At 40.5% G+C, this 7,835-nt stretch overlaps 1 protein-coding gene across 1 annotated transcript in view; it reads left to right on the top strand.

The window, feature by feature from the left end:
- Positions 1–391: 391 nt before the first annotated feature.
- Positions 392–7,835, top strand: part of tmem230b (transmembrane protein 230b) — a 47,306-nt gene continuing 39,862 nt past the window's right edge. The window contains exon 1 of the mRNA XM_064347535.1: positions 392–848. The gene's annotated coding sequence lies outside the window, so the exon portion shown is untranslated. The remainder of the gene's footprint in view (positions 849–7,835) is intronic.

Raw genomic sequence — 7,835 nt, 5'->3', positions numbered from 1 at the left:
CACAAAAGGTTGAGGGTGAGCTTCTCTCATAATCCTTCTTGCTAGATGCTCTACATTCCTCTATTTTGAACAATTTTGAACTATTTTTAAGTGCAGATGGACATTATATATGTATTTTTAAAGTGTCTTGTTAGGTTCTTTTGAATGGTGTAATTTTTAGACCAGTGGTCTCCAACCCTGGTCCTGGAGAGCTACAGGGTTTACTGGTTTTTGTTTTCACCTTAAAATCAGCACCCAATTGAGACCCAAGACACCAGGTGAGTTGAGTTAACTGTGTAATCAACTGCTCTAATTGATTCATGAAGTGCAGAGTCACTATGAAAACCAGCAGACCCTGTAGCTCTCCAGGACCAGGGTTGGAGACCACTGTTTTAGACAGATCAAGAAGAAACTAGGCCTATCACAAGAAAGCTACTGCATGTTTGGATAGAATCCATCACAATCCTTCCTGCTAGATGCACTATATGCCTGTATTTCAACAATGTTTTGAGTATAGAAAGGCATTTCAAGTATTTTTAAAATGTATTTTTGTTTGGGCCTTCTCAGTTATGTCATTTTAGACAGACCAAGAAGAAACCAGCCCTATTGTAATGAGACCTGCCATTAATGGCTTAACTTTCTCAAATCCTTTAAATATCGATATATTTAATATCAGTATTATAACCTCTTGAGGAAGAAAAGAAACAGCCGGGGAGGTGGGTTGGCTATCTACGTTCAAAGCCATCTACCATATCAGGTTTGGGCTGACCTCAACCCAGAGAACATTGAAATCCAATGGGCACAGATATATTAGCCATTCACCAAACCAATCCTGGCTGCAGTGATCTACAGACTGCCTAACACTGACTGTGAGTACTTCCATTCTTTGTTTAGATCTATTGAAACAGCATGTGAAGAGGATAAGGAGATTTGTCTTTTGGTGACAACAATACCCTTCTATTGAAGAATAAGCTGAATGAAGCTTTTGTGCAATTTAACTCAAATGGTCAAAGGAACAACGTATATCAGTACAAACAGATAAGGTCGTGGTACAACTACTTGCATTGACCTGATATTCACTAATGCATCGAAGAAGTACACAGCAGCTAGGTCGGTAACTTGGGGTTGCACAGACCATAATATTATTAGTATTAAGGTCATGAAGGAGCATTGAAGTTCCCAAGAAGTCACCACATACTGTACATAGGAGAAGCCATAAAGACTTTAAACCACTGGGATGTTATACAGGAAAAGGCAAGTGCACCATGAGAGCTTATCACTTTGATAATGTTGATGACTCTTTGGATTACTTTATGATACTTTATAATATGGCTGCCAACCATTATGCACCAGTTAGGTGCTTCACTGTCAAGTACATCTCTGTGCCTTGGGTGGATGATGAATTTAAAGAGGCCATGCACCTTCAAGATGAGGCTAAGATTTTTACAGGTGCTTTTGGACTATCTTCAGAAAGAAGTGTACAAGAAATTAAGAAACCATGTTGTTAAGATTAACAGAAAGAAAAATATGTTTTTTCTTTCTAATACTAATACCATGGAGAATTCAAGAGACTCGAAGGTCGTATGGAAGACAGTTAATGTACTCATGGGACGTAACAGCAGGGCTTATCCATGTAATATTGTAGCTGATTGTAAAAACCTAACAAAGCCTCAGGACATTGCAAACCATCTCAATAACTTCTTTTCTGAAAAGATTCGGAAGTATAGGGAGGGTATGAATATGTAGAGTGGTGAAGTCACAGAACAGGATAAGCAAACGCCTGCTATCCAAGTGCCTTCACGTTTCACTGTGCTGCCACAGAGGAAGTGGCCAGGCTGCTGGCTGGTGTACCTCTGGACAAATCACCAGGAATTGATCATATGGAGAATAAGTTAATCAGACTCTCAGCACCATATATTACTGATGCTGTTCATTATATTTAATCATTCTTTAACTTCCTGTTGCTTTCTGAACTTGTGGAAAGTTGCTGAAGTATACCCTCTGCCAAAAGACCCCAGAGCTCCCTTAACTGGCCAGAATAGCAGACCAATTAGCCTCTTGCCAGTGATAAGTAAGTTACTCGGATTGTCCATGATCAAATATTTGTATTGTACCTTAATGCAATTATTATGCATTACTTTGATTTGTTTGTATCTGTGGTGTATTTGTGTATGAACCCAGGAAGAATTGTTCAATTGAACTAATGGGTTTCTAAATAAATAAAAAAATAATTAATGAATTCATTAAATTTAAGAATCATTTAATTAATATTCCCCTTCAATAAATACACCCCCTGGTGGCAGGTAAATCCATCCTTCGATCATTGCTTCAACATTGGATCCCTATACCTCTAATTAGGTTTAAATCATGGTCTCAGCTGAGTAAATGACTTGCAATGACCTTTACTCATATGATAAATATGCTAAAATAAGCTCCCAAAGCTACTCATTTTAAACACATGTAGATATGCTCCAGTGTGAAAATAGCACAGAATAAGATAAGGGGTGAGAGAGTCAACTGAGGAGCAAGCTAGCAGGGTTTTATTGATCTCTTCACACTTCTCCATCGGTTATAATTCATAATTAAGTTGTGTTCAGGTAAATTCCAAATAATCATGTTGGTTATGATGTAACGGCAGGCAGTGTAGTATAATGGCTAAGGAGTTGGTCTTATAACCTAAAGGTCGCAGGTTCGATTCCCTGGTAAGACACTGCCGTTGTACCCTTGAGCAAGGTACTTAACCTGCTCCAGTATATATCCAGCTGTATAATTGGATACAACGTAAGTCGCTCTGGATAAGAGCGTCTGCTAAATGCCTGTAATGTAACATATTAATCGCTGTCATAATCTAGATTAGTTGTCCCACATTCAACCAACAGCAGACTGTATCTGCATGTAGCTACACTTGAGAGCCACTAGATGGCGGCATACGACTTCAATCTTGCTGTCTGTTGGAAGATTTGTAAAATAAACAGTTCGGTGTCATTGATGACAGGTTTGATTTGAGCTTTGCAGACTCTAAGGATCACAGTGCTGTTCTGTGGGAAGAACACTCACCCCTGGCCCTATAATCAGCTGTCTCCAACCTTTGTCAATACTTAGCAAAAACTATGAAATATCATGGGATATTAATTTCTCGGAAGCTAAAAGGAAATAATTTTTTTTTTTTTTTTTTTCAGAACAACTCTTTCAGTCAGTCTGTAGATTGTATTGTTTTATAGGGGAACCTTTTTGCCTGTGGGTCTAACATGTGTAATCATAATGGATTTGAATGTCAGTAATATCACTAATCCATTGTGTGTGGCGTTTTTTGCCTCTTTTTTTGTGGGCATCTCAGCAAGTTCACAGCTGCAAGGTGGATTCTCTCCTTAAGTAGCATTTTACCTGTCTTTGAGTAGGCTATACAAAATAATCTTGACAGTTTCTTAACACAGACTGCTAACCTATGACAGTTAAGAGGCAATTATTTATTTGTTGGATTCCAGATTCTGATTGGTTAATGTGCTACCATTATCATGCCACTATCTTTTAATACAATAGTTCCGGTCAAGATCATTTGTTTGTTTTAAGAGGCATCCCAGCACTATAACTTTTTTGCTGTAACAAATCAGATTTGAAAAGCTTTGTTTGTGGAGTGACACATTGTGTTACACTGTTGGCAAAAAGTCACATAGCAGCTTCATTTGCACAGACAGCCCTAAAATGGTTTGGCCTACACTTCTGAAAATAGGTTGTTGAATGGCATTTTACCCTTTATCTTTTAAATGAACTTAATTAGTGTTGGTTTGGTTTTTTTTTTAAAGCACACAAATGTTTAAACTTTTTTAAACAGCACACCAGCCACAAAGTGGTAGGGAACTGCTGCTGCAGACTGCAGATGATCCAGTTTTTCAAGTTACTTAGCCCACGATTGACTACTAATGTGCTTTATTACAAAATTTGCTAACCGCACCCCTGCTTCTGCAAGGTGAAAACACCATTGTCCAGAATTCCTGGTGTAGTGTGATTAATCTGCCCTCATTAGAAATGTACAGGGCATTCAACTTTGAATTTACACTGAAAATTAATTTTCAAATGTTGAGGCCCAACTGATGTTCAACTTTAACCTGAAATTACTGGCGCCTTTGATAGTCATTTCCTGAAGAATATTGCCAATCAACCCACCCCCCTTTCAACCCACGCAGGCGAGTGTAACCCTATGCAGCCTTCCTGCCTTAAGAAAAGGAAAAACATTTTAAAACTAATAGATAATGCAAGGTTTTTTAGTTCAGCTGGAAGTTGGAAATAGCTGATTAAATAATTTGTGAAATCATAACCATATACTGTAACAACATTAGCAATATTAAGAGAAATATCATTCTTGTAATGCCATAGACAACTGAACACAGGTATGGCATTTTTAATTTGTCGAAAAGGGCCAAAAGGTCATTTTAGCTAACTAGTTCAAGAGGACGTGGAAATATAAACTATTTACTATCAGTTAGTTTTACATCAAAAATGTTTGTTTTGTATTAGAAATGAGTAATTCCACAGACACAATGGAAGTGTCACAAAAAAAATTCTCAGACATCAAATCTCTGGACAAATTTTAATATGATATCATGGCATTGTAAATATTCTTGATCATTGTTCAGTAACATTCCATACTCGTTGTATTAAGGCACTACGCTATTGGCATATCAATGCATGCTGCATATTGACACCACCATGACATGTCAGATGATGTGTAATTAGTCCCTGTCATAGTGATTAGACGAACTTGGCACAGCAGACAGTATGATTGTGTTCTCTTTAATAATGAGTGCCCCGCCGTTTCAAACGGCTTCCTGTATAATCGTTAAGTTAGATAATTATCTTACATGGTGTCAGAGTGGGGTCGTCTGCCGGAACAGACGTCACATTCAGCCAGTTCCTTCCACCGATCCTCTAACTGAAGCGGTTCAGGAAGAGACACCACAAGCTAAAAAGGCGACAGTTCAACTGACCTCCACCGTGAATCCGCCTGACAATGTCCGGTCCGAGTCAGTCCCAGAGGGACCGTCGTCCACTTACCTGGGCTTTGTAGAACACGTAGCTAGCTATATGAGGCAGAATAATCGTCAGCAGATAGGTGAGCGGTAGTCCACCCTCAGGTCATGGAATATTTGTTTGTTTTATCGAAAGAAAAAAGAAAAGACTGTGTCGTTTATTAAAACTGTCACTTTATAAAGGAAAAAAATAATAAAACATGAATTTGTGTATACAAGACACACCCACATTTAATTGTAATCAATAGCCTATGCAGTTATGTTATAGCATACATTCTTTAATGTTAAGATGTAACCTTTCAACCTGTACACTCAAAAGAAAGCACGATGTAAAGTAATGTTCCTTGCTTGTATTAAGGCACTACATTCTTGGCATTTTATGAGTGCTGCACATTCAGACAGCGATTTGGTTTGGTGCTGTGTAATTAGTCCCCATTGCAGTGATTAGACAAACCTGGCACAGCAGACAGTGAGATTTTGTTTGCATTAATAAAGAGTTCCCCGTTGATTGAAACAGCTTCCTCCATATTTGTTAAGATATATAATTATCTTTCAATCATGTTAGCAAACAATATTTTAAATTCTTATATTTCATTTTGACCAAAGTAAAGCATTGTAAAATTAAACATTACATGGTTAAACTGGCATGTGGTGGCACTTCAGCAGTGACACCACAGAACTGTCACCATACACACAAAGTACAGTGTACAATTTCAAATATAACTATGAAATAATCAGGTAATATAACTAATCACTATATCATGTTAAAAAATAATTTAAATAATTTAAAAAATTGAATTCAATAATGTCTGTGGAGTGCGCGGCATGGTGATGCAGTGAGTACTACTGTTACCTCACAGAAAGAAGGTCCTGGGTTCGAACCGACCTTTCTGTGTGGAGTTTGCATGGTCTCGCCGTGTCTGCATGGGTTTCCTCTGGGTAACTCCAGTTTTCTCCTACAGTCCAAAGACATGCAGGTAGGCTAATTGGAGACTATAAATTGCCCATAGGTATGAGTGTGCGAGTGAATGGTCAATGTTGTGTGTGCCCTGCAATAGATTGGCGGCCTGTCCAGGGTGTATTCCTGCCTCTCGCCCAGTGCATGCTGGGATAGGCTCCAGCACTCCCCGTGACCCTGTACACAATGCGTTCACGGTTTGCCAGAAGGTCCAAATACAGACTGGCAGAACATGCCATGATTCTCCAAGTGTAAATATGATGAAGGAATTATTTAGGCATCAGATAGGCAGCCAGGCCGAGGCCCACACCCAAAGCCCGATCTTTAACCTTTGTCCATGGCCAGGGTCCGGCTCCTGCCTTGGGGCCTGCGTTCTCTCAACCACTGCTGAAATGCTGGGAACCATGATCGAAATGCACTAGACCTAATTTATTAACAGTGCCTCCACCCCTTGAGAACTCTCAGCGTAGTCTTGATGTCTCACTGAATTGATGAGTTTTGGAACGATGGAAGCGTGCAGTATCAGAGCTCTGAAACCATATTGGCAAAGCCAAATATCAAAAAATGTTCCATTTCCCTAAAATGACATTACTTTAAACTATTTCTTGCACAGCAGACATCCCTATCCAGGCTGACTTGTATATCTCATTTCTCTCATTCTTTAAAAATGAGTTACAATTATAAAATGCTGCCTTCAAATGCTGCCTTCTAAGGCAGCTCACTTAGTATTTGGACACAGCCTCTGTCTTCCTTTGCCTCCCTTTGGCAGTGCAAATCAACTTGGGGCCTGCATCTAAACTGGTGCATAAATATTCTTTGTGTCTGCACATGTTTCCTGATTCCTCATTGTGGAGCAGCAGTTAGAGAAGTGGACTCGGGAAAGGGAGGTTGTCATTCTGAGCGCTGAGCTGTGCCTCAGGCTACGGAGTGTGAGAGATGATAAGGTTTCAGAACTGCCCAGAAAATCAGCCGCCGAGCTAACGGGCGACCTCTGAGCCCGTGTCATCTCCCGTTCTCTCTGTCGGGACAGGCAAGGAAGTATGTGCCAAGATGCCTGTCAATGGAAGTGACCTCCCGGTGACATCAACCTCCAGGGAATGTTCCTCATAGGCACATGGTGAAGGCACTCTGTGGGGGGGGGGGGCAGGTGAGCTGTTTTTCCGCCCATGACTCTATTAGATCAGCAATTACATTTATGGAAGAGGGTGCTCTGTGTCTCCGGACAACGAGTGGATGGCATACAGATGGGGTACTTGTGACGGCATGAGCCTCACCAGTCTGAACAGAGAGAACGTGATACGCATCCTGCCACCGAGAAAAGAAAAGACCTCTGGCATGCCTTTCAATGAGAGCTGCTTTCCGTAAGCCATAAACCACGTTGTCCCCCTGGAGTCATGCATATACATATACATAGATTTATTGTACTTCCACAAGCCACAATCCAGTTCCTAGCATTGTGCTTTATTTACACGTCTGCATACGTTGGTGCCTGTGCAGCCTATTTGCAAATGTCCCCCTCTCCACACACACACACACATACACTCTTCCCTACCCAGGGTGGAATGCCAGGGAGTGCTCAGCCCTCAGTGGTGGATTTCAGAGCTTGAAAGACAGTTGTAAGAGCTAAAAATGAGCCTTTGACCGCTTTTTCATATTCCCCACTCGCATACAACTCCCACCATGGCACCGAGATAGGCAGCGGACTACCGTGGGAATCAATGGAATTGCCACACCAAATACATGGGCTCAGTGCTCATGGCAAATGTGCGCGGACCTGATTGACTGGCTCCATTAGACGAAAGAGGGACTCCAGACCGACCTTCCGACTCCCAGATTTTTGAAAGCTCATAGTCTTTATTACGGTATTTGAC

This window comes from Anguilla rostrata, chromosome 8, assembly GCF_018555375.3.
Source record: "Anguilla rostrata isolate EN2019 chromosome 8, ASM1855537v3, whole genome shotgun sequence".
Taxonomy (NCBI): Eukaryota; Metazoa; Chordata; class Actinopteri; order Anguilliformes; family Anguillidae; genus Anguilla; species Anguilla rostrata.
This window is presented reverse-complemented; position numbering and strand designations above follow the sequence as displayed.